We start from the raw sequence: 10,038 nt of genomic DNA, 5'->3' as shown, positions 1-10,038 counted from the left end.
CAGCATTTGGTCAGCAGTAATGTTCAAATCTCTCTTTCGTGTCCATCTCACTCCGATCCACTTCCCAGGACTGACCGTCAGTGACCTTTGCTCAAAACATCACCCTGAAAATCCAGGCGCAGAACGTCTGCGCTGTAACAAGTGCCGCGTTTCACTCTAGATGCTCTCTGAAAAGGAGAACCCGTGAACTGACCACTTTGTTTTGGCTAATCTCTTACTCTTGGGTTTCACCATAAAAGGGACACCCCACCCATTTTTCAAAATCTGCATAATTAAGTGGGTAAGATGTAAACAGAGTCCTTCAGAGCTGCTCCCATTGGTGGTGATAGGAACCAGACGTCCCTCTAAAAGCTCCTACAGAAAGTTCCTACATGAACTGGTTCTGAATTCACTGCCTGATGACTGAGACACTGTTTTATGAGAGTTTAGAGAACTTCAACTCCATTCATGGTGGAGGGAGACATGCAGGGCGCTGGGTGGCAAAATAGTCCCCAAAGAAAACTCATTATTCCAGATTTTCCACTATTTTCCATCATCAACATTCCATATGAACTCAGAAGACTCGTGTAGGTTCTCTGGAGGTTCTGGATGGTAAATAAAGTGTCTATATCTGTGTTGTAGTCATGGCGACGCCTGGTTCCCATCACCACCACTGTAAAGACGTCTGAACCATTTCACGCCAAATTATTCTGGATCCCTGTTTACACCTCACACACTGAGTTATGCTGAATTCTGCAAAACGGGTGGAATTCCCCTTTAAATTACAAGCTTATGTCACGTTGCTGAAGCTTTAGCTCTAAAAACCTGATCCTGGAGTCCCTTTACAGTGTAGAACCTACTGTACTAAACCCAAACACTGACACAAAGCGTCTCTATGGCATTCAACGCCGTTTTGCGATAATGGTCAGATTTCCGCTGAAGCTCCGCCGTGTCGAAAGGTGACCAGAGTGGACAGAGAAATGGACGAGGCATCACCGTTTGTTCTAAGTGGCTTGAGGTTTGTTTTAAAATTTATACACTGCTCAAAAAAATAAAGGGAACACTGAAATAACACATCCTAGATCTGAGTGAATGAAATATTCTCATTGAAGACTTTGTTCTGTACAAAGTTGAATGTGCTGACAACAAAATCACAAAAATCATCAATGGAATCAAATTTATTAACCAGTGGAGGCCTGGATTTGGAGTCACACACAGAATTAAAGTGGAAAAACACACGACAGGCTGATCCAACTTTGATGTGATGTCCTTAAAACAAGTCAAAATGAGGCTCAGTGTTGTGTGTGGCCTCCACGTGCCTGTATGACCTCCCTACAACGCCTGGGCAGCTCCTGATGAGGTGGCAGATGGTCTCCTGAGGGATCTCCTCCCAGACCTGGACTAAAGCATCCGCCAACTCCTGGACAGTCTGTGGTACAACGTGGCTTTGGTGGATGGAGCGAGACATGATGTCCCAGATGTGCTCAATCGGATTCAGGTCTGGGGAACAGGCGGGCCAGTCCATAGCTTCAATGCCTTCATCTTGCAGGAACTGCTGACACACTCCAGCCACATGAGGTCTAGCATTGTCCTGCGTTAGGAGGAACCCAGGGCCAACCGCACCAGCATATGGTCTCGCAAGGGGTCTGAGGATCTCATCTCGGTACCTAATGACAGTCAGGCTCCCTCTGGCGAGCACATGGAGGGCTGTGTGGCCCTCCAAAGAAATGCCACCCCACACCATTACTGACCCACTGCCAAACCGGTCCTGCTGAAGGATGTTGCAGGCAGCAGATCGCTCTCCACGGCGTCTCCAGACTCTGTCACGTCTGTCACATGTGCTCAGTGTGAACCTGCTTTCATCTGTGAAGATCACAGGGCACCAGTGGCCAATTTGCCAATCCTGGTGTTCTCTGGCAAATGCCAAGCGTCCTGCACGGTGTTGGGCTGTGAGAACAACCCCCATCTGTGGACGTCGGGCCCTCATACCATCCTCATGGAGTCGGTTTCTAACCGTTTGTGCAGACACATGCACATTTGTGGCCTGCTGGAGGTCATTCTGCAGGGCTCTGGCAGCTCCTCCTGTTCCTCCTTGCACAAAGGCGGTGGTAGCGGTCCTGCTGCTGGGTTGTTGCCCCCCTACAGCCTCCTCCACGTCTCCTGGTAGGGCCTCCAGCCTCTGGACATGACGCTGACAGACACAGCAAACCTTCTTACCACAGCTCGCATTGATGTGCCATCCTGGATGAGCTGCACTACCTGAGCCACTTGTGTGGGTTGTAGAGTCCGTCTCCTGCTACCACGAGTGTGAAAGACCACCAACATTCAAAAGTGACCAAAACATCAGCCAGAAAGCAGAAAGGTGCTGAGAAGTGGTCTGTGGTCCCACCTGCAGGACCACTCCTTTATTGAGTGTGTCTTGCTAATCGCCGGTAATTTCCACCTGTTGTCTGTTCCATTTACACAACAGCTGTGAAATTGATGGTCAGTGTTGCTTCCTAAGTGGACAGTTTGATTTCACAGCAGTTTGATTTACTTGGAGTTATATTGAGTTGTTTACACACACACACACACACACACACACACACACACACACACACACACACACACACACACACACACACCTGTATGAGCATCAGGAGTGAAAAACAAGGTGGTTCTGTATAACAGAATATATCAACCCAAGAAAAAAAGACCAGTGACGTCCACGTCGCCGCTCTGACCTGTCCACCCTCTGCGTTTAGTGACCGGATTACAGAGAAAGCTTCTCTCCTCGTTCAGATACATAACGGCTCAAAGGTCTCGGAGCAGTGACCAAACCACACGGAGCGTCAGAGAACCTGCGGACCCTCATCGCTTCAGAACCATGGGCACTTTTACAGGACAGCAACAGCAAGGAGATCGTCTATAAACGCAGACGCGACTGTCGTCGGTGAATAAATCTCACTGCTGGGACTCGATCGTCTCTGTGGGCTTTAATACTCCTCCCAGTACTGGAGACGTTTTCTGTCACTGAGTTTGTGAAGCTGTTTGTCTGTCTGGGTCATTTTATCTGAATCGGTTGGTGTGTTTGTTTCATCTCTTACAGCACACCTAAGAGTTGGTTCTCCAAGGGTTCCTTAGTAAAGACAGTGCCTCTGTGTAGAACCATGAACACTCAAACAACCATCTGCATGATTAAAAGGTTCTTCAGACTGAAGCAGAACGTGTTGTATTTGGTTCTATACGGCACCAAAGCGCTGCTGCTGTAGTTACGATGTCCAGCTCGTAACAGTAGACAAACCCTTTCTGGTGCTATATAGAACCATATATAGCACGTCAATCTGAAGAACCATCTTTTTTCTAGAGTGTGACACCAGCCCCCAGTTTTTCTCGAGAACAGTGATATGATTAAAGATGTTTTGACAAGTTTCCTGCAAAATTGTAACTTTATTGAAGGAAAAAAGCAGCAAATCTTAAAACTAAAACATTGACGTATTACAGAAGCATTAAAGTCAGGCTTTGGACAGGATTAAAGGGCCAATGTTGTTAATAATTGACCTAAAGAGGTTCATTCGGCAAGAAAACACTAAAAAGTAATAAAAGATGGTGTTTTGCCGAAATGCACTGATTCACTCGCTACACCTGAGACTAAAATGGGCGGGAAGACATCCCGTAGCTAGCTAAATCACCAGTCTCTAGCTAGCTAACGCTAGCTAGCTAGCTACCTATCTAGCAAATTAATTTGGCCTACAGTGAGTTAAGTTAGCCGTTTGTACAGCTTAGTTAAACTACGAAAAAAGCCATCTTGTACATTTTATTACCTTAAGACCAATGAATATGTACAAGGCCCCTGGAAAAAAAGCTAATTATCAGTTTCGCTAGCTAACCAGCACTAGCTAGTTAGCTACCTAACCTAGCTGAGAGACGTCGGCAAACCAAGCTAACGCTAACTACCTAGTTAACAGCTTTGCTAGCTAATTAGATAGCTTAGCTTGGTTGCGTCTTTTTCGCCAGCCATTTTTGCAACTTGGTTAAGCGAGCGTTAATAAAACAGGCGTCTTGCAAACATTTCATCACCTTAAGACCAGGATATTGCATGTGTAAGTACAACGAACCTGACAAACCAAATGATCAGCCTCTCTAGCTAGCTATCTAGCTAATGCTAACTAGCTAAAAGACGTCGACAAACCAAGCTAACGCTAGTGCTAGCTAGCTAGCTAGAGAAGCTGATCATTTGTTTTTTTTCAGGGGTCTTGTACATATACATTGGTCTTAAGGTTAATAAAATGTACAAGATGACAGTTTCATTAATTTATCTAAGGGAACCGCGCAAAAGGCGGAACTGGCCGATGGGGTACGGCCGATAATAGCTTTGCTAGTTAGCGTTAGCTAGCTAGCTAACTAAATAGCTAGAGTTTGGTTTGCCCGACCTCTTTTTAGCCAGCCAGTTTCTACAACTTGGTGAAGCTAATAGAACTGGCGTCTTGTAAACATTTTATGACCACAAGATAATTTCATTGTATGTATAGGTGCAAGTAAACTCCATTATAAGGCTGGTTTTCAACTTCACGGACAATTCACTGCTTCCACACTTACCTCACGCCACTTTATGGTGGTCTCTCTGGCATGGGCATAACTCACAATATGCTGCTGGTCCAGATGGCGTTCCTGGACGTGTCCTCAGAGCGTGCGCTGGACAGTTAGCCAAGGTCTTCACCGATATCTTCAACTTATCACTGGCCCAGGCTGCTGTTCCGGCATGCTGGAAGACATCCACCATCATACCGGTGCCAAAGTGCTCATCTGCTGCATGTCCTAATGACTTCCGCCCAGTCGCACTCACCCCCATTGTGATGAAGTGCTTTGAGAAACTGGTCCTCAGCCACCTAAAGACAGTGCTCCCACCATCCCTGGACTCCCACCAGTTTGCATACCGTGCAAACAGGTCGACTGAGGATGCAATTTCCACTGCTCTTCACTCTGCCCTCACCCATCTGGATGAAAGGAACACCTACATCCACATGCTGTTCATCGACCTCAGCTCTGCTTTTAACACGGTCATCCCAACTAGGCTGGTCACCAAGCTCAGCGACCTGGGAATCAGCACCCCCATGTGTAACTGGGTTTTGGAATTCCTGACAGACCGACCCCAGTCTGTGAGATTGGTCAGTCATATGTCTACCACCATCACCCTGAACACTGGTGTGCCGCAAGGCTGTGTGCTGAGCCCTCTGCTCTTCTCCCTGTTCACCCACGATTGTGTTCCTCTGCACACATCTAACATCTTCATCAAGTTTGCAGACGACACCACTGTGGTTGGCCACATCAGGAACAACAATGAATCGGCCTACAGGGAGGAGATCCAGCACCTGACTTCCTGGTGCACCACCAACAACCTCATCCTGAACACAGGCAAAACCAAAGAACTCATCGTGGACTATCGGAAAACCAAGGGCTGCACACACTCTCCTGTCTACATCAACGGAGCAGAGGTAGAACGTGTGTCCAGCTTTAGGTTCCTGGGAATCCACATCTCGGCAGACCTTTCATGGTCCTTCAACACCTCCCATCTCATCAAGAAGGCACAGCAGCGTCTTTACTTCCTGAGGAGACTAAAACAAGACCGGCTGTCTCCTCAGATCCTCACAAATTTTTACAGATGCACCATCGAGAGCATACTGACCAACTGTGTGACCGTGTGGTACAGTAGCTCCACTGTGGCAGAGAGGAAATCCCTGCAGAGGATAGTAAAGACTGCTCAGCGCATCACAGGCGTGCAGCTCCCTGCCATCAAAGACATTCACCACCAGCGCTGTGTGCGCAGAGCACACAGCATCATTAAGGACCCCTCCCACCCCAACCACAAACTGTTCAACCTACTTCCATCCGGGAGGAGATACAAGAGCATCCGGGCCAGAACCAGTCGGCTCAGGTCCAGCTTCTTTCCCTCCACAATCACTCTGCTGAACTCCACACCTCGCTGATATCACTACCACTCATACTGCACACAGCGGACTATGAACACTGCCTTTCATACTACACTCACCAATCAGAGCTGTTGTTTTATTCATTATTATTACCATCGCACAAATGTAACATTCTACTGCCATGTAAACAACACATCGCAACAGTTATTCTATACAGTGTACATCTCCAACATGTTCATGTATATATCTACACACCTATAATCTATTTTTTTGCATATCTATAAGTAATTTATTCTATATACTGTAATGTTGCACTATACCTATTTATTGCACACTTGCACACTCTCTTTTTGCACTATTGCTACTATTTGCACTTCTGGTAGATGCTAACTGCATTTCGTTGCCATGTACTTGTACGGAGTAATGACAATAAAGTTGAATCTATCTATCTATCTATCTATCTATCAATATGAAGTTCATTTGACTCTTTAAAATATCTGCTTCAGTAAATTAACTTAACGATACTTGTTGAAAGACTAAAAACTCAAACTACAGTTGAAATCCGAAGACTCAACATGAATAGTTAGGGTAAGTAAAGAGTGCAAGTTATCAGAACTAAAGGCTAAATAATGTTTTACAGTGTGGGAAGGCGCATGCGCACGAGAAGGTCCCCAATTGAAACGAAGATTTGTATTGGGTTCATGAATGATGGGTAAATGTATTGAATTGAAACAATTATATCTAAATGCTTTTAATATTTAAACAATTTGTTTGAGCAAATCAAGCAAAAAAAATAATGTGGCACACCAAAGGTGGGCTTGGGACATTTTTTTGAGTGTGTATAGATAGATAGATAGATAGATAGATAGATAGATAGATATAAAAGGTAAGAACATTTTTCCTGATGTCAATCATGATATTGAGGGTTTAATTAAGATTCCAGGAGGCAAATTTATTTATTCCATGTTTATTCATAAAAGGGCAGTTCAGAGTGCTTTTCAAAGTGTTAAATAAAAGCACAAGAAAAAGTACAATAAAAGAAGGGGGGAAACAAATGAATTGAAAAGAAGTGCAAAGTCAAAACAGAAAGTATGAAAGATGCGTGAGATAAAAAGAAGAGACTGAGTTTAACGACTTAAAGACAAATTAGGGGCAAATCTGAGATCTTCTGGCAGCCGATTCCAGCAGCAGGCGAGCTGGTTTACAGTGGCCAAAAATGTTGAAACAGAGGTTTAGGGTTAAACAGGTGAAGGCTGACATCCTGCATTGCTCGGGGAATCCGTGTTATCGCAGAATTTAAACTTTGGAAATTTTGGAAATTAAATTTTGGACCCAGGTTTCTGACTTGGTCTTTCTGTATTGGAGCTCTGAAGTGTGCACTGATCTTCAGTCATTCCTCCTCTTGGCCAAACAATACAACGTCTGTGTTGATTTAGCCTGGAGGAAATGCTGACCGATCCTTTAATACAGTTCAGGATCTGTTTCCACAGCACATTTTACAACGAGATTCAGAGAAAATCCAGGTCTGAGCCCCAAGTGAGCAAGCCAAGGGCGACAGTGGCAAGGAAAAACTCCCTAAGAGCGAGAAGAAGAAACCTTGAGAGGAACCAAGACTCAAATGGGGAACCCATCCTCCTCTGGTAGACTCAGGATTTGCTCTGAGCTCTGACACAAAGTATCTATGGCACCACAGTCATTTGGTCAGAGAGTGAAGTAAACCTGGGTGTCGTCAGGATCACCGTGACAAGGGATTTTGTTTTCTGGCAGGATTCAGCCTAAAGGTAATGGTGCACACAGTCATTAACGACCTCTGACAGGACAGATGCCCAGATGTCATAGCAGAAGACGCATGATTTCCTGAAGCAGGAGAACATCCTGCTGAAAATGCATCGTCTCCTAGGCATCTCCTTCTCCTCCGCATTGCTGGATCCACCTGCAGAAAGAAGACCTCACATTCAGGGTTTGCATATCAAATAATTGAAAAGGCTATTAAAATGTGTAAAGTGATATTGCCATTCATCTTAGCCTTTTTAAAATATAAACTATGTATGATTTGATTGACAATGTAAACTTACCCATAGCAGCAGTGCGACCACTCTGCAAAGGGTCCTGATCTGCATGTCCAACCTTGTTCTTTCTGGATATCTGTGATACAACACATTGATCATATTATCAACCTCATAATCATGTCCTGAAACAATTCAATGTGTTTATATTATAAACATTATTCATATTATGTAAATAATATAATAACATTAAGGGTGCCCAGTCCTAGGCCTGGAGATCTACCACCAATATTAGGATGTACATAAAAGGTCTCCAGAACCAGGATTGGGCACCATTGATATAACTACTGCTACTGGGATAAAATATTACAATATTAAAACTGCTTTTTAAAAAATCCTTACCTTTTTGAAGAGTGTTGGCATCTTAAGATAGGAGAAGAGGCCCTTGCGCTTCTTAGAGAGTGTGCGCTCTTCACCTCCTCAGTTTCAGGCACTGGAGTTGAAGCATCTGCATCTAGATGCTTCCGTAGGGCAGTCATCAGGGCCTCATCAAATGTGGAGTCTCGAGGGTTCAAGGCCTTATGCAGAGAACCTTCTTCCCCAAACCATTGAAGAAGCTCAACAAACGTCCCATTTAGAACTTCCTCTAGCTTTGAACAACTAGAGGATGCAGAGAGCTCTCTGAGAATTCTCTCAGTCAGTTCTTTTGGACTGTTGGAGCTTGCCAGGCCCGATGAAGACCAAGTGCCTCAGGATCCGAAGGACCAGCCAAGTTGTCAGACAGGCATGATGCTGTCTGTTCCTTTGTTAGAGGAAGAGGAACCAGACTGAACCACTGAAGGATCCAACTCATAATCAGACAGTTCTGATATGTTGTCCATTATGGTGTTCAAAATTGGACTGGAGAACAGGACCACTCTGTCATCAAATGCTCACTTCCTGAGGAGAACCTGCTCCTGTGTTCCGAAGAACTTCCTCTGCAATGTTAGACTCTTCTGAGATTTAAAAACACACAAAAAACAAGAAATCAGGGAACTGAACTACAGCTCCTATTAATGCACTGAGCAATATATCACATCTATCTATCTAGCTATCTGTCTGTCTGTCTGTCTGTCTAGATGTCTGTCTATCTGGTTCTTTATCTAAATTCTGGTTCTTTATCTCTGTCCTGGCTCTTTTTCTCTGTCCTGGCTCGGTTCTTTTTCTCTGTCCTGGTTCGGTTCTTTTTCTCTGTCCTGGTTCGGTTCTTTTTCTCTGTCCTGGTTCGGTTCTTTTTCTCAGTTCTTCTTTTCTATCTATGTTCTGTTCATTTCTAAATTATCTCCTTCTTTGCTGGAATGTAAATGAGATTGAAACTGTACTCACCTCAAGGGGAGAAGATCCACACGGTTCTATCTGAGAGTGCCATCTGCGTTCTAGATAGACGTCGCACATCTGAACCGTACAAGGTCCACAAGTCAACTGAGCAGAGCCTTGCAACGTCCGCTATTCGTCCCCGCCCCTTTGTGACGACATTCGACACCCAGGATGGGCAGCTGATCAGCTCGGCAGAGAAAGGAAAGAAAAACACAGAGTCAGTTCTGTAAAGAGTGGCTGACCACAGATTACAGTAAAACAGAGCAGCAGAGACTCCAGCAGGTCCAGATGTGACAGGGAGACTAATCACCAAATGCTTGACTGTACAAATAAGATTTTGGCCTAGACTTAAAGACTGAGGCTGTGTCTGATTCCCGAATATTAACAGGAAGGTTATTCCAGAGCTGGGGGGCTTTGTATGAGAAGCTCTCCCCCCTGATGGAGCTTTATTAATTCTAGGTACCAGTAGTGAGCAGCACCTTGTGATCTAAGTAGGCGTGATGGTTCATAATGGGAGAGAAGGTCACTCAGGTACTGAGGGGCGAGTCCGTTTAGAGCTTTATAGGTCAGTAATAGGATTTTATAATCAGTGTGGAATTTAACTGGTAACCAGTGCAGGGCTGATAAAACTGGACTGACCTGGTCGAACTTTCTGGTTCTTGTGAGACTCTGGCTGCAGCGTTCTGGACCAGCTGAAGCTTGTTAAGGCTTTTGCTGGGACGTCCAGACAGCAGGGCATTACAATAATCTAGCCTTGAAGTAATAAAAGCATGAACTAGCTTTTCTGC

The 10,038-nt window shown here is 44.8% G+C and overlaps 1 long non-coding RNA gene across 1 annotated transcript; it reads right to left on the bottom strand.

The window, feature by feature from the left end:
* Positions 1 to 6,859: 6,859 nt before the first annotated feature.
* Positions 6,860 to 9,491, bottom strand: LOC119264146. The gene is made up of 4 exons (XR_005130802.1): positions 9,260 to 9,491; positions 8,297 to 8,889; positions 7,964 to 8,033; positions 6,860 to 7,821 (listed from the first exon to the last, which is right to left on the bottom strand). It is a non-coding gene; the product is annotated as an uncharacterized LOC119264146 (long non-coding RNA).
* Positions 9,492 to 10,038: the final 547 nt, after the last annotated feature.

This window comes from Pygocentrus nattereri, chromosome 10, assembly GCF_015220715.1.
Source record: "Pygocentrus nattereri isolate fPygNat1 chromosome 10, fPygNat1.pri, whole genome shotgun sequence".
NCBI lineage: Eukaryota > Metazoa > Chordata > Actinopteri > Characiformes > Serrasalmidae > Pygocentrus > Pygocentrus nattereri.
Note: the sequence above shows the minus strand (reverse complement) of the source record. Positions and strands in the feature narration are given on the sequence as shown.